The following is a 27,029-nucleotide window of genomic DNA, read 5'->3' on the forward strand; positions in this document are numbered from 1 at the left end:
CGGACCAGCCCCCATATGTAGTCCCCCATCATGCTCACGTTATACTGTCCTTGGTATCTCCTCTCAAAGTCCTTTATATCTTGATAGAAGCTTTCTCTTTGCTCTTCAGAATATGCACCCATGTTGTCCTTGAATTCATCAAGATGGGAATGAGGCATATGAATCCTGAGTGACATTCTACAGCCCATGGCGCCGTAGTTCTTTATGAGGTTGTCAATCAGCTCCACATGGTTCTCATCCTTATGGTTTCCAAGAAAACCGCGAACCATTGCTTTCAGGCTGTCCCAAGTCACTTTTTCCACTTTCGAAAGCTTGTTGGGAAAATCCTTGCACTCCAGGATCTTAACCTGTGGACCGACGAAAATACCGGCTTCGATTTTCTCCTCCGACAGCAGGGGGAAGAAGTCTCGTAGGTACTGAAATGCCGCCGACCGGTTGTCCAGAGCCGTGACAAATTGTTTCATGAGGCCCAATTTGATGTGTATGGGTGGTATCAGTACTTTTCTAGTGTCCACAAGTGGCTCCCATTTCACGTTGTCAAAATATGCCTTATAAGCTTCACACATCGTGACGGATGCTTCAACAGAATATTTCTTCTTTCTCGGTTTAATAAATTGACCATAAGTATAGGAAAACGTATCAGCGGCATACTTCAAACCTTTAGATGACATCTCTGAAAAAATAAATACATTCATGTTTGCAATGATCGAAAAAACAAAGACAATGGTATAGAATTTAGAGTACTACAAAATTAGCACCGCTTCTGTAAAAATCCACGATTTATCCGTAATTCGATAAAGAATTAATGATATAAATTTACAAGCCTTTCAGCTAAGCTCCGCTCAGACTGACTTCATTTCAACTGACTACGCCCACACCCGGAAAAGTACGGCGCGACCAGAAACGGTTCGTGTTCGAATAATGTGCTTCAGCCAGTCACGAAGCTCAGCAAAATGACGTGCAATGCTGACATCGGCACATGCAGACGCATGTAAAATCATGTATGAAGTGAAGCTTTTCGTTCACCCAAGAACTCACTCAGTTCACTCTGCCAAGGTAGCCATTTTTCACGTGTCTGAAGGCATAAAAATCACTCTCCTAGTCACAAAAGCGAAGTCTGACCAGAGTAATAGCCATTTTTCATGGTTCTGAGACCGAAACTATCAGAAAATAACACCCAACAAAAATCGTGTTACACAGTGTAATTAATGTATCATTTGTTATATTTGTATTTAACTTCATTTCCGGAACACAAATTACCCGAGGTTTCTTGTACTGTCTTTTCACTCCATTAATTTGGAAACTAAACCCTCTACATTTGAATACAATATTTTCATTTTACTATTTTTATATTATCTCTGTTTGGTGTAGGCCTACTATTTTGTCATTTGACTGGCTCTTCTGGTCACATGCACTTCCTCACTTGTAGCGCTACTGCCTTGAAGAAAAAATGTCTTTCTTCAAATTTTGTCCTGTCACTATTTTTCCTTTTTGCTTTTTCAAGTTTTCTTTTAATATTTCCCTATCTTATTTGTTTAAGGTTCTCCTCATCCATATGTTCTTCATTTCTTCCCCTTCATGTTTTTTTTGTCATTTTTCGTTACATCTTCCATTATATTTGGGCTTTGGAATTATACTTTTATTGGCCCTTGTTTACCACATTCATATTTTCTTACTCTGTGAAATTCCTCAGTATCCTTTTCTGATGCACCTTCCTTTACTGTTATCAAAATTTTCATAATAATAATAATGATAAGACAAACGGCGATCCCTTACAGGATTATGGCGTCTGGCTATAGATAGATAGATAGATAGATAATAGTAATAATAATAATAATAATAATAATAATAATAATAATTATTATTATTATTATAAAAAGCCCGGAGACAATATGCTGATCAGGAAGCAATCGAAGACATCAAAATCACATACACAAGCAAAAAAACCAATAACAAAAAAACATACAGATGACTATACACAAACACAAAACAAACGCACATACACACAAAAAAACACGGACACAGCCAACACACATACGCACACAAACACCAAACGCACAAGAACTGAAAAAAAAAAAAAAAACGCGCGCACGCCCGCATACACGCACACAGCACTCTCTCTCTCTCTCTCTCTCTCTCTCTCTCTCTCTCTCTCTCCGCAAAATGCGATGTTATATACCATAGTATATAATGTATGTACGATATGTAAAAAAAAAAAAAGGTGTAAAAAGTATGGTTATAAGTCATCTAAATACGCATACCGTAATAATTATATCCTGTAGTTCCTCTACTGTACAGTCGTTGCATAATAACAGTCTGTATATTTACCCTGGCTGCTATGCCTCGCCCTCCAATGAATGCGCTCGTTTGGCGTTAATTTGGAGAATTTACAAGAACATTTTCGACCAAAGCTCATATTCTTGTCACTCGATTTCTTGAGTGACTTAATCTTGGATATGACTGGTTAATATCCTTTTGTATGTAATTTATGCAGAGTATGGAGTAGCAGCCGTGGCTCAGTTGGTTAAAGCGCTCCGCTCTGACCGAAGGGTCGGAGGATCGAATCCACCCAAGAGTCATTGGTAGACATCAGGAAGGGCATCCGGTCATAAAATGCTACACGCTCCAAACCAAAGTCCTCTACCCAGAGGCAACGCCTTGGCCCTTATCCAAAAAAGGGGGACTTGGCGTAAAACTCAAAAAAAAAAAAAAAAAAATGATATTCGAAGGATTTAAGTAACGTGAGGACAGTAAGGAGTAACTAGCAAAATATATTACTTATGAAAAGATATTAGGGAGCCTCCATGTCCGACGAGAATATGGGCCCGAGTCTAATATGGGTAATAAAAGCATAAATAAATAATGAGACAAAGTCAAAACAGTTTAAGAAATGCTACGCTAAGGAAATTGGTTTGGGCGCTCGGCTTTCCCCTCAATAGTCAACATTTGTTTTATAAATACCCCATTACCAATCTCAGTATCAAATAAATACTACGGTAAATATGGATAAAACAAATAAATAGATAGGGAGTCAAGTCGAAATTGTTTCAGTAGTAGTTGGCTATGGTAGGCAGTCTGCGTCTTTTCTATCGCCATTTTCACTATAAATCCAGCATGCACAACCTCTATTATTACCTCATATTACACTTCAGTCTTTAATAAACCTTTGCCATATAATACAAACGCCATATTACCGCAGACAATCAGTGTGCCTGACGATAAACACGGTAAACCACACCAAAACGAACAGCTGGTTATATGCACCCGGTGCTGGAGAGGGACGCCTTCACGTGGTGGCACTAATATGACCCTTTGGCTTCACTGCCTGGTTATACAAACGTCCCCTAACTCCCTCCCCATCCCCCGAATGGAAGATATATCACGTTAACAGCACCCAAACACATCAACAAAACGCAAACTATAGCGGACAGTGCTATTGAATTTGTCATAATTTTCACCTAATTTAGTACTAACATCCGAAACTCTCACCCCGTTATACACATCAGCATCTATATGTTCTTTATGCCCTGTAACAGCGTGTGAATTTTATAATAAATGAAGCAAAACACATTAACAACATGGAAATTTTCCAGCACCAACTGCATGTGTTTTGTAGCCATTTTCACCATTAATAAGGCATTTTCATTGTTTATTATAACCTCTAGTTACACTCTGATCTTTATTTATCCCTTCTTAAATAATAATAATAGTAATAATACTAATAATAATAATAATAATAATAATAATAATAATAATAATAATAATAATAAAATCATTCTAGCAGATGACAGAAGAATTTCACGATAATTGCGCACTACCCATCAACAAGCAAATTATTGGCCACCACCAGCACCTGTTTGTCACAGTTTTCACTATTAAATAACACACCCAGAGTCCTTATTATCATCTCAAGTGACACCCTAATCGTTAATTATACCTTATAGTAAAAAAAAAACGATATATAACAGTGGATTAACGAAGAACTGAACGACAGCCAGCAAATTATTTCCTCCGTTTATTTCGCCGTTTTCACTAGTAATCAAGCATTCAGTCTAAATTACCTAGTCTTAAATTACACTTTAATCTTTAATTACAGTTTATCTTATATCAAAAATGCCATATTCCAGCAGATGATTGGAGAAGATCACGATAAAATACAGCTCACCTCACATCAACTAGCAATACACAGATGATGGAGTCATCGGTATGCACGTTTTATCTGGCCGTATTTACCATTAATCCAGCATCCACAGTTAAATTAACCACCTCTAAGTATGTTCTAGCATCTAAATATCACTTACCCTACAGTAGAAGCTCCATATTTCAGCGGATGACCAATGAATTTCGCGATAAAGTCGGGATAACGCACCGACAATGGAAACAAAATGGCATTCCTTGAGTACTACTGAAAGGTGATTTCACTGCTGCCTATGTATTGCTAAGCCCCGCCCATCTCTTATGTGATTGGCTATTTCTTATATCTCTGTAACTTAAATCTCGCTTGTTTAAATACTTTGATTAAATCTCCACCTGGAGTAAGCGAATATGAAAAGGACATAATGAAAGTCATTCAAGGATTTACAACACGCCGCTGTGTAAGGTTAACAATGAAGGAGAAAATTAACGACTGGAAACTCAGAAGGTCCCATGCTCGCTTTCCCTCCCTGCCTCCCTCTCACTCTCTCCCACCTTCTCTCCTCTCCCTGCTTCTCGTCCATTAGTGTGTCTCGGTTTAGATAACACGATATAGTGATCTCGTGTTTAAAAGACTAAATGACGCATATTAATATTCTTGCAAATTAATCATGAGCAAGGGGAAAAAAATGAAGGATAATACAATAGAAGATCTTAAAGTCGGACAGTAGCATACAGACTTCTTCTCTTCATCCTTTCTCCCCCCCTCTCTCTCCCTCCCTCCTCCTCTCCCTCCCTCCATTTCCGTCCTCCTCTCGCTGTACAAATGCCTTTTTACGTTCATAGCCAAACATCTTCACGAAATTCAGTTCTCATATCGTATCGTAATAATAATAATAATAATAATAATCATCATCAGAGCAGAGAATGAATAAGAGGAGGAGGAAAAGGAATAGGAAGAGGGAAAGACGAAGAAGTGGAAGATGCCAGAAACAGAGATGAAAAGATGTGAGGAAGGGATGGAGAACACGATAATGAAGAGGAGAAGGGAAGGAGAGACAGAGAAAGTAGTGGGGAGGGAGAAGTGAGGCAAACAGGAGAGGTGGGATAGAAGAGATGAATAAGGAGGCACAACAAGCGAGAGATAGAGAGAAGTGGGAAACACAAAGGCAAAGACAAATAAATGAGGATGAAAAAGAAGAGAGAAATATGAAGAGGCGGGGAGGGAAAAGAGAGAGCAGAGAGACTGAACATGAATAAGGAGGGAGAGGAGAGAGGGGAGAAGAAGGAAGAAGGAAGCTTAGGAAGACAATAGGTAAAAGAAAGAATGGGTACGTGAGGTGGATAAGGAAAAATATAAAATATCAAAATGTGGACAAAAAATTTGCAGAAACAAATAAATCTTTACTCTCTCTCTCTCTCTCTCTCTCTCTCTCTCTCTCTCTCTCTCCCTCTCTCTCTCTCTCTCTCTCTCTCTCTCTGGTAAAAATAAGTGTCTGTTTCATGGGACTGGATATGTTTGTTAAGGAATCTATAACCAATACCTTTATAATTCGACTGCTGTATTGTTATTTTTTTTCTTTCTTCCTCTCTTCCTATTTTTCCCATTTTTCCTGTCACCTTTTATTACTACTCTTTCCTTTTCAGGTGGCTTTACTTTGAGTGACAAGCCTACTTGTTTCCTGTAAGCCAGGAAACCATTTACAACGCTGGGTGGTAACCATATAACTAACCCACACATGTTGTTAACAAACGGGTTGGCGGTGCCTCTCCCTGTAAAACAAGTATATAACTCAAAAACAAACGGCCACCTACGGGATTATGGCGTCTGGCTATAGACAGACAGATAGATAGATAGGTAGATAGATATTATTGTTATATATTTTACGACAGCTATATCATTGTGTCCATTGATAATGCTGTAAACCTGCTTTATCAACTCTTATTTTATTTATTTATTTTTTTAGAGAAACACGATGTAGTTGTACTGATTTTTTTTTTTTTTTAATAAAATGTAGTTCTCGTGTAGGCTCCTCGTGTAGTGCATTTCGCAATCTAGGTATGATTTTCCTCACTCTTTGTGTAATCTCTCGAGCGTCTCCATACGCGTATATATGTTACGAGACGAAAGCTGGAAGAAAAAAGTAACGCCACGCCAGGATTTTTGACTCATAATTTTGACCTTTGGTCGACGTCCACCAAAATCAGTTAACGCCTCACACCCACACAGTGTACAGGCCGGTTTTTATTGACGTCTGATGAAGCATGTGTGAGATATATAGTTAAAACAGACACATACGTACATACACGCAAAGACACACATACGTAGATACACACACACAAAAAGATACACATATAGATACACACACAGAAAGATACACATACGTAGATACACACACAAAAAGACACACATACGTAGATACACACACAAAAAGATACACATATATAGATACACACACAGAAAGATACACATACGTAGATACACACACAGAAAGATACACATACGTAGATACACACACAGAAAGATACACATACGTAGATACACACACAGAAAGATACACATATGTAGATACACACACAAAAAGATACACATATAGATACACACACAAAAAGATAAACATATAGATACACACACAGAAAGATACACATACGTAGATACACACACAGAAAGATACACATATGTAGATACACACACAGAAAGATACACATATAGATACACACACAGAAAGATACACATATAGATACACACACAGGAAGATACACATACGTAGATACAGACACAGAAAGATACATATACGTAGATACACACACAGAAAGATACACATACTTAGATACACATAGACACATTCGTAGACACACGTACTGAAAGACACACATACTTAGATACACATACATTGACACACATACGTCGATACATGTATTGAAAGACACACACAAATAGATACACATACATAGACACACATACATAGATACACATACATAGACACACATACTTAGATACACATACATAGACACACATACTTAGATACACATACGTAGACACACATACGTAGATACACATACAGAAAGACACACATACATAGATACACATACAGAAAGACGCACATACCTAGATACACATACAGAAAGACGCACATACATAGATACACATACAGAAAGACACACATACATAGATACACATACAGAAAGACGTACATACGTAGATACACAGACAGAAAGACGCACATACCTACATACACATATACAAAGAGACATACATACATACACATACAGACTCGATGACACAAACCATACCTTCACCGTCGGTAGTAAGAGGAAGAAAAGGAAAGAGGAAAAATGAGGAAGAAAAAGTGAGGGAAAATGGGGTATAGAAAGAATGAGGAGAAAATGAGGGAGAGAAAGAAAGAGGGGAAAATGAGGGAGAGAAAGAATGAAGAGAAAATGAGGGAGAGAAAGAAAGAGGAGAAAATGAGGGAGAGAAAGAATGAGGAGAAAATGAGGGAGAGAAAGAAAGAGGGGAAAATGAGGGAGAGAAAGAATGAGGAGAAAATGAGGGAGAGAAAGAGGGGAAAATGAGGGAGAGAAAGAATGAGGAGAAAATGAGGGAGAGAAAGAAAGAGGGGAAAATGAGGGAGAGAAAGAATAAGGAGAAAATGAGGGAGAGAAGGAGGGGAAAATGAGGGAGAGAAAGAATGAGGAGAAAATAAGGGAAAGAGGGGAAAATAAGAGAGAGAGAGAATGAGGAGAAAATGAGGGAGAGAAACTAGGAGAGAAAATGAGGAAAGGAAAAGGGAAAAATGGAGAGAAGGAAAGAGGAAAAATGAAGGAGACAGATAAAGTAAAAATCTATCTATCTATCTAGTGCCAGACGCCTTAATAACGAGGCGTATAAAGAGGTAGATGGTGTGGCTATGGGCTCGCCTCTGGGTCCGACTATGGCTAAAGTTTTTCTCTGCTTTTGGGTGAAGAAATTTCAAGATAATTGACCCGCATACTTTAAAGCCATCCTTTATCGTAGATATGTGGATGACACTCTACTTATATTTCAAGATGAAACCCATGACCCACTTTTTTTTTAACTACCTAAATAAAGAATATAAGAACATAAAATTTACCATTGAATGTGAAGTTAACTGTAAACTCCCTTTTCTTGATTTACTAATACAGAAGTTAAATGGCACTCTGGTTATGTCTGTATATCGCAAGCCTACTTTCTCCGGTTTGGGTACTAGCATTTTTAATTACTGTCCATTTATTTTTAAGGTGAATGCAATTAGAACACTTGTATAGAGCTTATAACCTAACTTCAACCTATAGCCTATTTCATAAGGTCACATTTTTGAGGAATTTCTTTGCTAACAATGGTTTAAGCACTGCTTTATTTTTTTTTTAACTGTGCTAGAAAATTCTTAGCCAAAATTTACAGTCCAAAACAACCCGTATGCACAGTGAGTATGGAGGAAATGTTTCTGTATCTACCTTTCCTTGGTACTGTATCAGAAAAGATAGAGAGGGCACAGAAATAAAACTTTTCTTTTTTCTATCCTCAAATAAAGTTCCGATACGTTCATAAGAATGATCTTATGATTCTATCATTTTTTCATTATTAAGACCGACTACCGACTGCCCTCCGCTCGTCAGTCGTTTATGAATATAAGTACCTTAGTTGCTGTGCAGGGTATATTGGAAGCACAATAGGAGCTTTCAAGCTAAGGGTTGACGAGCGTAGAGGTCAGTTGAGCAGGTCAGGGGCCGAACGCACTAACACAGTTACGGTCCCGTAACTCGCTACGGGCGGGAGAAAAGGGAGCGGCGTAGGTCTCCCTGTGAGCGACCCTCCTCACTTAGCGGTAAGGAAACATTCATATATTTGTAATACTTATGTCGATCCAAAGAATTTCTGTATAATAGACACATGTACCAGTAAGAATCTAAGAATACTAGAATCCATTCATATTTATAAACGAGAACCCGCCCTAAACAATTGTCTGTCTGCTGTCCCTCTGAATATATTGTGCAATTAAGTCCCCCTTTAATTTAACACTACGTTTTCTCTTTGATTTAAGTGTGATCAGCTCATGCTCAAATAGTTCTTTTAGGATTTTAAATACCTTGCAGGTCTTATACATATACATATATATATATATATATATATATATATATATATATATATATATATATATATATATATATATATATATATATATATATATATATATATATATATATATCAGATCCACTGAAGATGACATAGATGAATATCTCGAAACGTCTGCACATAATAAAATATGCTGTTCGTTGCAACACTGGTATTGCTTTTCCTGTATAAGATGCGGTTCCTTCAGAGCAAGCCTGTCTCAATAATTCTTCGCAATAGGTATGGATCCTCTTCACTTCACGGGTTCCGGAAGTACGAACGGCTGTCAACCCAGCTGGAAAAAAAGAAACCTTGACCTGTATTTCGTTTTATGTTGCAAGACTTACAGTGTGTTTCCCAACTTCCTTAGGTTCAAGCTGTACTGGAAAACTCTTTGTAACTCAGAGCTGTATAAATCTTGGCAAGGTAAGTTACTTAATATTGAAATAAGAACTAAAGAAAAAGAAATTAGGGACCTTAAAGTTTCACTTAGTCAGTCGTGTAAATGCTTGACCTCCATTGTTTCATGTTTAGACTTCTACTGTTTAATGCATGTTGTTAAGAAAAAGTAAACAGAGTACGTACAAATATTGGCAAGGTTCGTTGAAAGAAATTACTTCGGCTTGGGGCTAAATCTGAGCTAAAATCATGTGATCCTCAAAAGTTATATTCAATTACTCAAATGTAGAATTATCCAGTCGTGAGTCCTTTTTGTTATCTTTCGGTTTAGAATTTAACCTACCTGTGTTTCGGCCTAACTTTTATAAGTACTTCACTGCTTTTGAGAGTATGATACAAACACTTAGAGGATGTAAGCTCACTGAAGGGTATAGCTTCAATTCAGTTATTCAGTGTGTTCGCAATATAGCATGTAAAGAATAAGATGGGTTTAAAAGTTCTAAAGTATATTCACCTATTCTCACAAAGAAAGATTTTAGCATTTTGAAAGACTTGGGTAAAAATGAGGAGTTGGTTGTCTGTCGTCCAGATAAAGGAAGAGGCGTTGTGCTACTCAATAAAGTTGATTTCATAGCGAAAATGCACGATATTTTCAAGGACTCCACTAAGTTCATTAAAGTCATTCAGGCCGATTCAATAAAACTGAACATGAAAATAGAGGATAAAGTAAATAGGTTATTAAAATCTATGGTTATAAACGGAAAGAACGTATGTAATGATTTAATTACAAACTTGAGTTCAAGCAGACATTTACCAAAAAGAAAAACAAAAAGGAAATAGTATTATCCAGAGAGTACTGCTATATTCCAACTATATCGAAATTTGACAACTTTCGTGTTTGCTGCGGATTTTGGAAGACTGCCATCTTGAATTTTGAGTATCATATGTGTAATATCAAATCAGTAATGGTACTTTCGTGTTGGCAGTGCCTGAAAACCTCATAATGAGCATACAAACCATGCAGTCACGATGTTTCCGTCAAAAGATACACGACTTTTTTGTTTAGGGAGGGTCCGGATAGTGACCATCTTGGATTTCAGGTACTACACAGGGTCACATTGATTTCCTATAGGCACCATCGTGTCGGCAGTGCCTGAAAACCCCATTATAGGATGCCAGGTACTACATTTCTATTAGAAATTGTAAGCCTTTATAGTCCTGAAAGACCCCGTTGGCAGCCATTTTGAAAACCGTCATTTTCTCACTGATGCTATGATTCTAGCAATTCCACCTAATACCGTTTTCAAGCTGGCGGTATCCTATACTCAAATCACCAGTCAAAGTCTCTTCCCAAAAGATGTATACGGGTCTCTACTACAGAGACTAGACTAATTAGGAATAGGACAGACTTGTCGTATAGGAGGTATTAGCCTTCTGTGATCCTCTCACTGCTATAAAGCTCTCTTAATATCTTCAGTACAGTGACTTCATTGTCATTTAATTACTCCTTAACTCAGATCTTTTTAACGAACTTGGGAGAAATTTTTGGAAATGGATAGTTTAGTATAGGCTTTACTGAATCCCGTTATTACGAGGACGCCCACTTAAACTTAGTAGGTAGCAGCGACAGTAAACTACTAAAGCTTACAATGATAGGCCTGATTCTTCCAATGCTCTATCATTCCGTCCAAGTAGGGTTAATGGTAACATAATAAACTTTCGGGCTCACGGGATTAATTGTAAGTTGAGTGAAATCAAGTTTATAGGGAATGGAGACTGAGGAAGAGATGGAGGGATGGGGGTGGAAACGAACAATATAGACGAGGGGTGAGTTGGGGAGACTGCAGCATGACGGTAGAAGATAGGGTGACATAGATGCGATTCGGTTGTCCCTACCCCGTACGAAATTTTTGTAATGAACTAAACAGAGTTTTCCGATCATGAGGGAATTCACTAAACATTTCGTTACATATTGACAAAGTTTTGAGAGTAAAAGAACTATTTACCACAGCTGTTAATTTTTTCTGTCTGTCTGTCTGTCTGTCTGTCTGTCTCTCTCTCTCTCTCTCTCTCTCTCTTTCTCTTTTTCTCTCTCTCTCTCTCTCTCTCTCTCTCTCTCTCTCTCTCTCCACACACACACCCACACACACACACACACACACACACACACACACGCACATGTACAGCTGTTCAGGGACAGACTAATAATTACGGCGGTAACTCTGTTTTTGCCAGATGTCGACTGTGGTTTGAATAGTGATGTGGATGGTTGATGGTGTGGATATTTGATGGTGTGAATAGTGATGTAGATGGTTGATGGTGTGGATATTTGATGGTGTGAATAGTGATGTGGATGGTTGATGGTGTGGATATTTGGTGGTGTGAAAAGTGATGAGGATGGCTGACGGTGTGGATATTTAATGCTGTGAATAGTGATGTGGATGGTTGATGGTGTGGATATTTAATGCTGTGAATAGTGATGTGGATGGTTGATGGTGTGGATATTTGTTGGTGTGAATAGTGATGTGGATGGTTGATGGTGTGGATATTTGGTGGTGTGAATAGTGATGTGGATGGTTGATGGTGTGGATATTTGATGGTGTGAATAGTGATGTGGATGGTTGATGGTGTGGATATTGAATGCTGTGAATAGTGATGTGGATGGTTGATGGTGTGGATATTTGGTGGTGTGAATAGTGATGTGGATGGTTGATGGTGTGGATATTTGTTGGTGTGAATAGTGATGTGGATGGTTGATGGTGTGGATATTTGTTGGTGTGAATAGTGATGTGGATAATTGATGGTGTTTATATTTGGTGGTGTGAATAGTGATGTGGGTTGTTGATGGTATGGATATTTGGTGGTACAAAGGAGTACAAAGGAAAACAAACAGCAACAGATCTTATGGTCTTTCGAGGCTGTTTCGTACAGAGTAGACTATGACTACAAGATCTAACTCTACATGCTGAAGGATAAGGATAGTAAAGCAAGAAGGCTCCCCCCGCCTCCAAACAATCCAGCCAAAACTGGCAAGAAAAAGTGAGAAAAACCACCACACAGCATGGAAAAACTGACATGGAAATTTCATAGGAAAGACTGAAAAGGAAAAGCTACATTCTATAATCCAATATCTATAAGCTACCACTATGAATAACCTGAAAGAGAAAGTAGTAAAGCACAATGAGTAATCTAATAAATAAATAACTAATGCATGTCACTGTACGGGTACACTGAGTTGACCGGGTGTCTGCGGACACAGTATGGAAATTGCACAGTGAACAGTGTGGATATTCAGGGGTGGTGTGACAGCCTTGCCTGGCGCTATTAGGCAGCAGTCAATCAGGCCCCAGCTTCATTTATTCCACTGAGACTAGGAACTTTCCCATGCGGGACAAGCAAACAAGTCACCTCCTGAAGCAGTGATTCCTGGTTCATTAAAAAAATCTCGATGGTGGCCACGTAACTAACAGGGACCCTCAGTGATCCACAGCCCATCACAGGTCAAAAGTATGAGTAGTGACCGTTAACTCAGGGCTAACTGTGCATATACTATATTTGCATTTAATAAATTGATCCAGGCTCTAAAAAACTAAAATAATATAAAACAGAAAATTATACATACAAAAGTGTTTTATTCAGGAGTAAACATATTAAACTGTGGGTTGGATGCCAAATGCTTATCCAGGCGACCTTTAGTGGTTTATACTGCATTACAATCTATTACGTTGGAGGGTAATTTATTCCATATATTTACAACTCTATTGAAGAAGAAATGCTTAGCTTCATGCGACTGGAATCGTTTGCCAATTATTTTATGCCCATTGCCTCTAGTGTAGTTCGAGTGATCAACCGTGAAGTATTTATCGACAGCCATGTTATCATGTCCTTTGAATATCTTGAATACTTGAATTAAATCTCCCTCTATCCTCCGTTTTGTTAGGGTAAAGAGATTCAGGGCTTCTAAACGTTCCTCATACGGTTTATTTCTCAATCTAGGTATCATCTTTGTCATTCTTCGCTGCACTCTTTCAAGCTTTTCCATATCCTTTTTATAATATGGTGACCAAAGCTGAACGCAATACTCCAAGTGTGGGCGTACAAAGGAATTATATAAAGTAAGGACAATATTATCGGATTTATATTCAAATGCTCTGCCTATGAACCCAATCAATTTGTTGGCTTTTTTCACAGCTTCTGTACATTGTTTGCTTGGTTTCAAATCATTTGTTATTATAACTCTTATGTCTTTTTCATGGTTTACCCTATCAAGCTGGACATTATTCATGCTGTAACTTGCTCTTACATTTTTACTGCCAGTGTTTAACACTTTGCATTTATTAATATTGAAATCCATTTGCCAGACATAGGCCCAGTTAAACAGTTGATCAAGATCTCCCTGAATTGCCTGTCTTTGCAGTGCTGTATCTGCTCTGTTACCTATTGTAGTATCATCAGCAAATTTTGAAATCTTACAACACAATCTTTCGTCAATATCATTCACGTATATTAAGAAAAAAATAGGACCTAACACTGAACCCTGCGGCACTCCACTTGTAACGTTTATCCAGTCTGACTCTTTTCCATTTATTAACACTCTTTGTTTTCGTCCGGTGAGCCAATCTTCTACCCACCTGAGAACATTGCCTCTGAAACCACGTGCCTTTAGCTTCTGAAGGAGTCTTTTGTGTGGAACTTTGTCAAAAGCCTTCTGAAAATCGAGGTAGACCACATCAACAGATTTAGTCTCGTCATACATGTTCAGTATATCATTAAAAAAGTCCAGCAGATTCGTGAGGCAAGAGTGATTATTACGAAAACCATGTTGAGAATCTTTTATGAGATTGTTTGTTTCTAAGTGTTTTACAAACAAGTCTCTGATAATAGTTTCAAGGAATCTGCAAACCACTGATGTTAAACTAATTGGGCGGTAGTTTTCTGGTTGGGCTCTGTTGCCCTTTTTGAATATTGAGGTTATGTTAGCAAGCTTTCATTCATGTGGCATCTTACTGCTCTTAAGTGATAAGCTAAAAAGTTCAGCTAAAGGCTTTGATATTTCATTCTGTAGTTCCTTCAATACACGTGGTGATATTTTGTCCGGTCCTTGTGATTTATTCTCTTTTAATCTGTTTATTGGAAGCAGTACGTCGCAATCGCTGACTGTCATGTCAGTGATTATGTTGCCCTCTTCTATAGGAATTGGGGAAACAGTAAGAATTGTATGTATATTTTCTGTTGTAAATACTGACGTGAAGAAATTATTAAGAATTTTCGCCATCATAGTTTCATCATAAGTGTGCTCTCCGATATCTGTGATTAAGGGACCGATTGATGAAGTTATTACCTTTTTGCTTCTTATGTATCTGAAAAATTCTTTGGGATTTGATTTACTGATACTTGCAATATGTATCTCAAGGTTTTTCTTACTGCATTTAATTAATTTTTTGGCATTTCGTCGAAGGGCATCATATTCATTTTTATCACTTTGACTCTTTGTGATATTATAAATCTTATATGCAAGATTTTTTGCTTCTAAACAGTGTTTAATGTTGGAGTTTCACCATTTGGGTTTAGAAATTTTTTGTGGGCCTTCTGTTGCGCATAGGAAAACATAGTTTGATGGCACTGTTGAAAGTTTCTGTAAAGTAACTCCACGCGTCACTGATATCTAAAGTTTCGACAATGGGATGCCAGTCAACTGCACCTGCAATTGCCTTTAATTTCTTAAAATTTGCTCTCTTAAAGTCGGGCACTTTCTCACAACTGGTCTTGACACTGTCTTCACTGTATTTAATGTTAAATGTAAATGTGCGATGATCACTTGTACTAAATTCTTCTCCTACAATAACATTACTCACTACATTTTCTGATGTAGCCAAGACAAGATCTAGGATGTTAGCTTCACGTGTTGGATAATTTACAAATTGATACAAAGAACTTTCTTGCAAATTTGTATATAGGTCTGACCCTGTGTGTGAGGATAGGGCTTCTCCCCATTTTGGAACTGGTAAATTAGAGTCACCAAATATAACAGTGCTTTGCATACAAGATAGTTCGGCAGTTTGATTGTAGATTTCATTATCGATGTTGAGTGGCTGGCCAGGTGGACAATAAATTAACCCAAGAGTGATTTTATGACAATATTAATTTCTAAGCTGAATATATATAGTGTTGATGTTTTCAGTACATGACTTGGTAATTTCAACTGGATGAAATCCTGATTTAACATATAACAACACGCCGCCCCCTGCTCGATTCTTCCTTTCACAACTGAAAATGTGATAACCTGGTAAATTAAATTCAGCTAGAAAATCTCTCTGCTCAGTATTTAGCCATGATTCTGTTACTCCAATTACATCATAATCTTCGGTAAAGGAAAGGGCCTCTAAATCAAAATTTATTACGTAGACTACGAGCATTTGCAAGGATTGCTTTAATGTGCTTTCCTTTCTGATGTGGGGAGCTTCTATTATTTATTGATTTATCAGATCGTATGACATCTGCGTTTGCCTCCCATGATGCTTGTTTTTTCTCCAGAAAAAACTTACATCATTAAGCAAACGACCGAGACGGGCAGAACCAACGGCATTCAAGTGTAGTCCATCGTTTGTAAACAGTGTACGCTGCTCGTAAAATTGGTTCCACGTGTCGATGAACTGAACTCCTTCCTGTAAGGAAAGTGACTTGACTCTGTTATTAATACTAAATGCTCTGCTGAAGAAGGCATTCCCTGCATTAATCCTTGGTAGTAAGCCTGAAGGTAAAATATGGTTAGTTTTCTCCTTGTAGTGTCAGATCATCTTCCGGTACTTCTCCATCAGCTCCTCTGATCGGGTTCGCATGACGTCATTGGTACCTGTATGAATGATAACAAGGCTGTCATTTTCCGCATTCTCAAAAACGTCATCCACAGCCTCTGTTACGTCATCTACTGCTGCACCTGGAATACAAAAATGCTTTCGTTTTCAGCGTGCCCGGCCGCAAAATTCCACCAACTGACCACGGATGATGGAGTCCCCCACAACCCGTGCCTCATGGGGTTCTTCCTCTACTTCTGTGAGAATCTGAAACTTGTTGTATGTTGTTACTGGAATGATGCTTCTTTTCCTTGCAAGCCTTGCACCATTCCGCACTGGCTGGAACTCATTCTGTACGGTGGGGGGAGAAGTAACTACAGCAGGAGGAGGATGGTCAACGTGGACTGCAGTTTGCCTAGCAGTGACATTGTCCTCTGCAGTGTGTCCGACATTACTCGCAATGAATTCCTGCAGCACATCTACTTTTCGGGTCAGACTGTTAATTTTGTTCGTAGCCTCGGTCAGCTTGTCTTCCAGGCTCTGACTTAGTTTGCACATCCTGCAAAACAAAGGTGTGGTTCGTATAAAAGGATCCTGTGAAACTACCGGAGCAAGTTACGCAAATGATGTTCCGCGGCATTCTGAAATGCAAGGTAACTGCTAGGATTAATCAGAGAAAAAGAATCTGGTAATACTGATTAGTACCTGGAAGAGATATTGGAATAAGAATAAGTTATATACAAAACCTCCTAGAACAGTGACAATTTATGCAATGGTTACGGGTTTTACTGGTGGGGTCTTGTTGCTGTTTAGAACTGTACAGGAATAGCTCCTTTACTAGTTATTAGTACACCTGTTACAAAGAATGGAAAGCAAACCGTTACCTAGAATGAAAAACTTTTTTATGTTCAAAGCCAAACATCTTTACGAAATTAAGTTCTCATATCGTATCGTAATAATAATAATAATAATAATAATAATAATAATAATAATCATCTCGTCCTGTCTCGGCTACCTCCCTTTCCTTGGGGGAAGCAGCCTAGGTATATAGATAGACAGATCATCATCATCATCATGAGCAGCAGCAGCAGAGCAGAGAATGAATAAGAGGAGGCGGAAAATGAATAGGAAGAGGGAAAGACGAAACAGTGGAAGATACCGGAAACAGAGAAGAAAAGATATGAGGAAGGGATGGAAAATGCAATAATAAAGAGGAGAAGGGAAGGCGGGAAGGAGAGACAGAGAAAGTAGTGGGCAGGGAGAAGTGAGGCAAAAAGGAGAGGTGGGATAGAAGAGATGAATAAGGAGGCACAAGAAGCGAGAGAGAGAGAGAAGTGGGAAACACAAAGGCAAAGACAAATAAATGAGGATGAAAAAGAAGAGAGAAATATGAAGAGGCGGGGAGGGAAAAGAGAGAGCAGAGAGAATGAAAATGAATAAGGAGGGAGAGGAGAGAGAGGAGAAGAAGGAAGAAGGAAGCTTAGGAAGACAATAGGTAAAAGAAAGAATGGGTACGTGAGGTGGATAAGGAATAATATAAAATATCAAAATGTGGACAAAAAATTTGCAGAAACAAACAAATCTTTACTCTCTCTCTCTCTCTCTCTCTCTCTCTCTCTCTCTCTCTCTCTCTCTCTCTGGTGAAAAATAAGTGTTTGTTTCATGGGACTGGATATGTTTGTTAAGGAATCTATAACCAATACCTTTATAATTCGACTGATGTATTGTCATTTTTTTTCTTTCTTCCTCTCTTCCTATTTTTCCCATTTTTCCTGTCACCTTTTATTACTACTCTTTCCTTTTCAGGTGGCTTTACTTTGAGTGACAAGCCTACTTGTTTCCTGTAAGCCAGGAAACCATTTACAACGCTGGGTGGTAACCATATAACTAACCCACATATGTTGTTAACAAACGGGTTGGCGGTGCCTGTCCCTGTAAAACAAGAATATAATTCAAAGACAAATGGCCACCTATGGGATTATGGCATCTGGCTATACACAGATAGATAGATAGATAGATAGATAGTATTGTTATATATTTTACGATTGGTATATCATTGTGTCCATTGATAATGCTGTAAACCTGCTTTATCACCTCTTATTTTATTTATTTATTTTTTTAGATAAACAAAATGTAGTTGTACTGATTTTTTTTTTTTTAATAAAATGTAGTTCTCGTGTAGGCTCCTCGTGTAGTGCATTTCGCAATCTAGGTATGATTTTCCTCACTCTTTGTGTAATCTCTCGAGCGTCTCCATACGCGTATATATGTTACGAGACGAAAGCTGGAAGAAAAAAGTAACGCCACGCCAGGATTTTTGACTCATAATTTTGACCTTTGGTCGACGTCCACCAAAATCAGTTAACGCCTCACACCCACACAGTGTACAGGCCGGTTTTTATTGACGTCTGATGAAGCACGTGTGAGATATATAGATAAAACAGACACATACGTACATACACGCAAAAACACACATACGTAGATACACACACAAAAAGATACACATATATAGATACACACAGAGAAAGATACACATACGTAGATAAACACACAGAAAGATACACATACGTAGATACACACACAGAAACATACACATACATAGATACACACACAGAAAGATACACATACGTAGATACACACACAAAAACATACACATACATAGATACACACACAGAAAGATACACATATATAGATACACACACAGAAAGACACACATACGTAGATACACACACAGAAAGATACACATACATAGATGCACACACAGAAAGATACACATAGGTACATACACATACAGAAAGACACACATACATAGATACACATACATAGACACACATACATAGATACACATACATAGACACACAAACGTAGATACACATACATAGACACACATACGTAGATACACATACAAAGACACACATACGTAGATACACATACATAGACACACATACATAGATACACATACATAGACACACATACGTAGATACACATACAGAAAGACACACATACATAGATACACATACAGAAAGACACACATACATAGATACACATACAGAAAGACACACATACATAGATACACATAAAGACACACATACATAGATACACACACAGAAAGACACACATACATAGATACACATACAGAAAGACGCACATACATAGTTACACATACAGAAAGACACACATACATAGATACACACACAGAAAGACACACATACATAGATACACACACAGAAAGACACACATACATAGATACACATACAGAAAGACGCACATACCTACATACACATACAGAAAGACGCACATACATAGATACACATATACAAAGAGACATACGTACATTCACATACAGACTCGATGACACAAACCATACCTTCACCGTCGGTAGTAAGAGGAAGAAAAGGAAAGAGGAAAAATGAGGAAGAAAAAGTGAAGGAAAATGGGGTACAGAAAGAATGAGGAGAAAATGAGGGAGAGAAAGAAAGAGGGGAAAATGAGGGAGAGAAAGAATGAGGAGAAAATGAGGGAGAGAAAGAGGGGAAAATGAGAGAGAGAGAGAGAGAATGAGGAGAAAATGAGGGAGAGAGAGAGGGGAAAATGAGAGAGAGAGAGAGAATGAGGAGAAAATGAGGGAGAGAAAGGAAGAGGGAAAATGAGGAAAGGAAAAAGGAAAAATGAAGGAGAGAAAGAAAGAGGAAAAATGAAGGAGACAGATAAAGTGAAAAATCTATCTATCTATCTATTGCCAGACGCCTTAATAACGAGGTTTATAAAGAGGTAGATTGTGTGGCTATGGGCTCGCCTCTGGGTCCGACTATGGCTAAAGTTTTTCTCTGCTTTTGGGTGAAGAAATGGCAAGATAATTGACCTGCATACTTTAAACCCAACCTTTATCGTAGATATGTGGATGACACTCTACTTATATTTCAAGATGAAAGCCATGCTCCACTTTTTTTTAACTACCTAAATAAACAATATAAGAACAAAATTTACCATAGAATGTGAAGTTAACGGTAAACTCCCTTTTCTTGATTTACTAATACAGAAGTTAAATGGCACTCTGGTTATGTCTGTATATCGCAAGCCTACTTTCTCCGGTTTGGGTACTAGCTTTTTTAATTAGTCCATTTATTTTTAAGGTGAATGCAATTAGAACACTTGTATAGAGCTTATAACATAACTACAATCTACAACCTATTCCATAAGGTCACATTTTTGAGGAATTTCTTTGCTAACAATGGTTTCAGCACCGCTTTTTTTTCTTTTTTTTTAATAACTGTATTAGAAAATTCTTAGCCAAAATTTACAATCCAAAACAACCCGTATGCACAGTGAGTATGGAGGAAATGTTTCTCTCTCTACCTTTCCTTGGTACTGTATCAGAAAAGATAGAGAGGGCACAGAAATAAAACTTTTCTTTTTTCTATCCTCAAATAAAGTTCCGATATGTTCATAAGAATGATGTTATCATTCAATCATTTTTTCATTACAAAGACCGAATACCGACTGCCCTCCGCTCGTCAGTCGTTTATGAATATAAGTGCCTTAGTTGCCATGCAGGGTATATTGAAAGCACAATACGAGCTTTCAAGCTAAGGGTTGACAAGCATAGAGGTCAGTCGAGCAGGTCAGGTCTCCCTGTGAGCGGCCCTCCTCACTCAGCGGTAAGGGAACATTCATATATTTGTAATAATTATGTTGATCCAAAGAATTTCTGTATAATAGACACATGTACCAGTAAGAATCTAAGAATACTAGAATCCATTCATATTTATAAACGAGAACCCGCCCTAAACAATTGTCTGTCTGCTGTCCCTCTGAATATATTGTGCAGTTAAGTCCCCCTTTACTTTAACACTGCGTTTTCTCTTTTATTTAAGTGTGATGAGCTCATGCTCAAATAGTTCTTTTAGGATACCTTACAGGCTTTTTTTTTTTTTTTTTTTTTTTTATCCTTTTTAGGTCCACTGATGATGACATAGATGATTAACTCGATACGTCTGGACATAATAAATATGCTGCTCGTTGCAACACTGGTATTGCTTTTCCTGTATAAGATGCGGTTCCCTCAGAGCAAGCCTGTCTCAATAATTCTTCGCAGTAGGAATGGACCCCCTTCACTTCACGGCTTCCGGAAGTACGAACGGCTGTCAACCCAGCTGGAAAAAAGAAACCTTGACCTGCATTTTCTTTTATGTTGCAAGACTTACAGTGTGTTTCCCCACTTCCTTAGGTTCAAGCTGTACTGGAAAACTCTTTGTAACTCAGAGCTGTAGAAATCTTGGCAAGGTAAGTTACTTAACATTGAAATAAGAAATAAAGAAAAAGAAATTAGGAACCTTAAAGTTTCATTTAGTCAGTCATGTAAACGCTTAATCTCCATTGTGTAATGTTTAGACTTCTACTGTTTAAAGCATTTTGTTAAGAGAAAAGTAAACAGAGTACGTACAAATATTGGTATGGTTCATGGAAAGAAATTACTTCGGCTTGAGGCAACATCTGAGCTAAAATCATGTAATCCTCAAAAGTTATATTCAATTACTCAAATGTAGAATTATCCAGTCATGAATCCTTTTTGTTACCTTTCGGTTTAGAATTTAACCTACCTGTGTTTCGGCCTAACTTTTATAAGAACTTCACTGCTTTTGAGAGTATGATACAAACACTTATAGGATGTAAGCTCACTGAAGGGTATAGCTTCAATTCAGTTATTCAGTGTGTTCGCAATATAGCATGTAAAGAATACGATGGGTTAAAAGTTCTAAAGTATATTCACCTATTCTCACAAAGAAAGATTTTAGCATTTTGAAAGACTTGTGTAAAAATGAGGAGTTGGTTGTCTGTCGTCCAGATAAAGGAAGAGGCGTTGTGCTACTCAATAAAGTTGATTACATAGCGAAAATGCACGATATTTTCAAGGACCCCACTAAGTTCATTAGTCATTTTTGCCGATTTAATAAAACTGAACATGAAAATAGAGGATAAAATAAATAGGTTATTAAAATCTATGGTTATAAAAGGAAAGAACGTATGTAATGACTTCCTTCCAAAATTGAGTTCAAGCAGACATTTACCAAAAAAGAAAAACAAAAACGAAATAGTATTATCCAGAGAGTACTGCTATATTCCAGCTGTATCGATAATTTGACAACTTTCGTTTTTGCTGCGGATTTTGGAAGACTGCCGTCTTGCATTTTGAGTATCATATGTGTAATATGAAATCAGTAATGGTACTTTTGTGTTGGCAGTGCCTGAAAACCTCAAAATGAACATACAAACCATGCAGTCACGATGTTTCCATCAAAAGATACACGACTTTTTTGTTTAGGGAGGGTCCAGATGGTGACCATCTTGGATTTCGTGTACTACACAGGGTCACATTGATTTCCTATAAGCACCATCGTGTCGGCCGTGCCTGAAAACCTCATTATAGGATCCCAGGTACTACATTTCCATTAGAAATTGTAAGCCTATATAGACCTGAAAGGCCCCGTTGGCAGCCATTTTGAAAACCATCATTTTCTCACTTATGCTATGATTCTAGCATTTCCACCTAATACTGTTTTGAAGCTGGCGGTATCCTATACTCAAAATAACCAGTCAAAGTCTCTTCCCAAGAAGATGTATACGGGTTTCTACAACAGGGACTGCACTAATTAGGAATAGGACAGACTTGTCGTGTAGGAGGTATTAGGTTTCTGTGATCCTCTCACTGCTATAAAGCTCTTTTAATATCTTCAGTACAGTGACATCATTGTCATTTAATTCCTCCTACACTCAGATCTTTTTAACGAACTTTGGGGAAATTTTTGGAAATGGATAGGTTAGTATAGTCTTTACTGAATCCCGTTATTACGAGGACGCCCACTTAATTTAGTAGGTAGCAGAGACAGTAAACTACTAAAGCTTACAATGATAGGCCTAATTCTTCCAATGCTCTATCATTCCGTCCAAGTAGGGTTAATGGTAACATAATAAACTTTCGGGTTCACGGGATTAATTCTAAGTTGAATGAAATCATATTTATGAGGAATGGAGACTGAGGAAGAGATGGAGGGATGGGGGTGGAAACGAACATGAGAGACGGGGTGTGAGTTGGGGAGACTGCAGCCTGACGGCAGAAGATAGGGTGACATAGATGCGATTCGGTTGTCCCTACCCCGTACGAAATTTTTGTAATGAACTAAACAGAGTTTTCCGATCATGAAGGAATTCACTAAACATTTCGTTACATCTTGACAAAGTTTTGAGACTAAAAGAACTATTTACCACAGCTGTTAATTTCTCTCTCTCTCTCTCTCTCTCTCTCTCTCTCTCTCTCTCTCTCTCTCTATCTATCTCTCTCTCTCTCTCTCTCTCCACACACACACACACACACACACACACACACACACACACACACACACGCTCATGCACAGCTGTTCAGGGACAGACTAATAATTACGGCGGTAACTCTGTTTTTGCCAGATGTCGACTGTGGTTTGAATAGTGATGTGGATGGTTGATGGTGTGGATATTTGGTGGTGTGAATAGTGATGTGGATGGTTGATGGTGTGGATATTTGATGGTGTGAATAGTGATGTGGATGGTTGATGGTGTGGATGTTTGGTGGTGTGAATAGTGATGTGGATGGATGATGATGTGGATATTTGGTGGTGTGAATAGTGATGTGGATGGTTGATGGTCTGGATATTTGGTGCTGTGAATAGTGATGTGGATGGTTGATGGTCTGGATATTTGGTGGTACAATGGAGAACAAAGGAAAGGAAACAGCAACAGACCTTATGGTCCTTTCAAGGCTGTTTGGTACAGAGTAAACTATGACTACAAGATCTAACTCTACATGCTGAAGGATAAGGATAGTAAAGCAAGAAGGCTCATTCCGCCTCCAAACCCTCCAGCCAAAACTGGCAAGAAAAAGTGGGAAAAACCACCATGCAGCATGGAAAAACTGACATGGAAATTTCATAGGAAAAACTGAAAAGGAAAAGGTACATTCTATAGTACAATATCTATAAGCTACCAGTATGAATAACCTGAAAGAGAAAGTAGTAAAGAACAATGAGTAATCTAATAAATAAATAACTAATGCATGTCACTGTACGGGTACGCTGAGTTGACCGGGTGTCTGCGAACACAGTGTGGAAATTGCATAGTGCATGGTGTGGATATTCATGGGTGGTGTGGCAGCCTTGCCTGGCGGTATTAAGGTAGGCAGCAGTCAATCAGGCCCCCGCTTCATTCATTCCACTGAGACTAGGAACTTGCCCATGCGGGACAAGCAAACAAGTCACCTCCTGAAGCAGTGACTCCTGGTACATTAAAAAAATCTCGATGGTGGCCATGTAACTAACAGGGACCCTCAGTGATCCACAGCCCATCACAGGTCAAAAGTATGAGTAGTGACCGTTAACTCAGGGCTATCTGTGCATATACTATTTTTGCATTTAATAAATTGATCCAGGCTCTAAAAAACTAAAATAAAATAAAACAGAAAATTATGCATAGAAAAGTGTTTTATTCAGGAGTAAACATATTAAGCTGGGGGTTGGATGCCAAATACTTATCCAGGCGACCTTTAAAGGTTTGTACTCTATTACAATCTATTACGTTGGAGGGCAATTTATTCCATATATTTACAACTCTATTGAAGAAGAAATGCTTAGCTTCATGCGACTGGAGTCGTTTGTCAATTATTTTATGCCCATTGCCTCTAGTGTAGTTCGAGTGATCAACTGTGAAGTATTTATCGACAGCCATGTTATCATGTCCTTTGAATATCTTGAATACTTGAATTAAATCTCCTCGTATCCTCCGTTTTGTTAGGATAAAGAGATTCAGGGCTTCTAAACGTTCCTCATACGGTTTATTTCTCAATCTAGGTATAATCTTTGTCATCCTTCGCTGCACTCTTTCAAGCTTTTCCATGTCCTTTTTATAATACGGTGACCAAAGCTGAATGCAATGCTCCATGTGCGGGCGTACTAAGGAATTATATAAAGTAAGGACACTATTATCGGATTTATATTCATATGCTCTGCCTATGAACCCAATCAATTTGTTGGCTTTTTCAACAGCTTCTGTACATTGTTTGCTTGTTTTCAAATAATTTGTTATTATAACTCTTAAGTCTTTTTCATGGTTTACCCTATCAAGCTGGACATTATTCATGCTGTAACTTGCGCTTACATTTTTACTGCCAATGTTTAACACTTTGCATTTATTATTATTGAAATCCATTTGCCAGACTTGGGCCCAGTTAAACAGTTGATCAAGATCTCTCTGAATTGCCTGTCTTTGCAGTGCTATATCTGCTCTGTTACCTATTTTAGTATCATCAGCAAATTTTGAAATCTTACAACACAATCCTTCGTTAATATCATTCACATATATTAAGAAAAGAATAGGACCTAACACTGAATCCTGCGCCACTCCACTTGTAACTTTTATCCAGTCTGACTCTTTTCCATTTATTACAACTCTTTGCTTTCGTCCGGTGAGCCAATCTTCTACCCACCCGAGAACACTGCCTCTGAAACCATGTGCATTTAGCTTTTGAAGGAGTCTTTTGTGTGGAACTTTGTCAAAAGCCTTTTGAAAATCAAAGGTAAACCACATCAACAGATTTAGTCTCGTCATACATGTTCAATATATCATTAAAAAAATCCAGCAGATTCGTGAGGCAAGAGCGATTATTACGAAAACCATGTTGAGAATCTTTTATGAGATTGTTTGTTTCTAAGTGTTTTACAAACTTGTCTCTGATAATAGTTTCAAGCAATTTGCAAACCACTGATGATAAACTAAATGCGCGGTAGGTTTCTCGTTGGGCTCTGTTGCCCTCTTTGAATATTGAGGTTATGTTAGCAAGCTTCCATTCATGTGGCATCTTACTGCTCTTAAGTGATAAGCTAAAAAGGTCAGCTAAAGTCTTTGATATTTCACTCTGTACTTCCTTCAATACACGTGGTGATATTTTGTCCGGTCCTGGTGCTTTATTCTCTTTTAATCTGTTTATTGGATGCAGTACGTCGCAATCGCTGACTGTAATATCAGTGATTATGTTGCCCTCTTCTATAGGAATGGGGGAAACAGTAGGAATTGTATGTATATTTTCTGTTGTTAATACTGACGTGAAGAAACTATTAAGAATTTTCGCCATTATAGTTTCATCATAGGTGTGCTCTTCGTTATCTGTGATTAAGGGACTGATTGATGAAGTTATTACCTTTTTGCTTCTTATGAAACCGAAAAATTCTTTGGGATTTGATTTACTGATACTTGCAATATGTGTCTCAAGGTTTTTCTTACTGCATTTAATTAATTTTTTGGCATTTCGTCGAAGGGCATCATATTAATTTTTATCACTTTGACTCTTTGTGGTATTATAATTCTTATATGCAAGATTTTTTGCTTCTAAACAGTGTTTAATGTTGGAGTTCCACAATTTGGGTTTATAATTTTTGGTGGGCCTTCTGTTGCGCATAGGAATACATAATTTGATGGCACGGTTGAGAGTTTCTGTAAAGTAACTCCACGCGTCATTGATATCTAAAGTTTCGACATTGGGA

This window comes from Coenobita brevimanus, chromosome 19 (assembly GCF_032717465.1).
Source record: "Coenobita brevimanus isolate Jiangsu-jjx chromosome 19, ASM3271746v2, whole genome shotgun sequence".
Classification (NCBI taxonomy): Eukaryota; Metazoa; Arthropoda; class Malacostraca; order Decapoda; family Coenobitidae; genus Coenobita; species Coenobita brevimanus.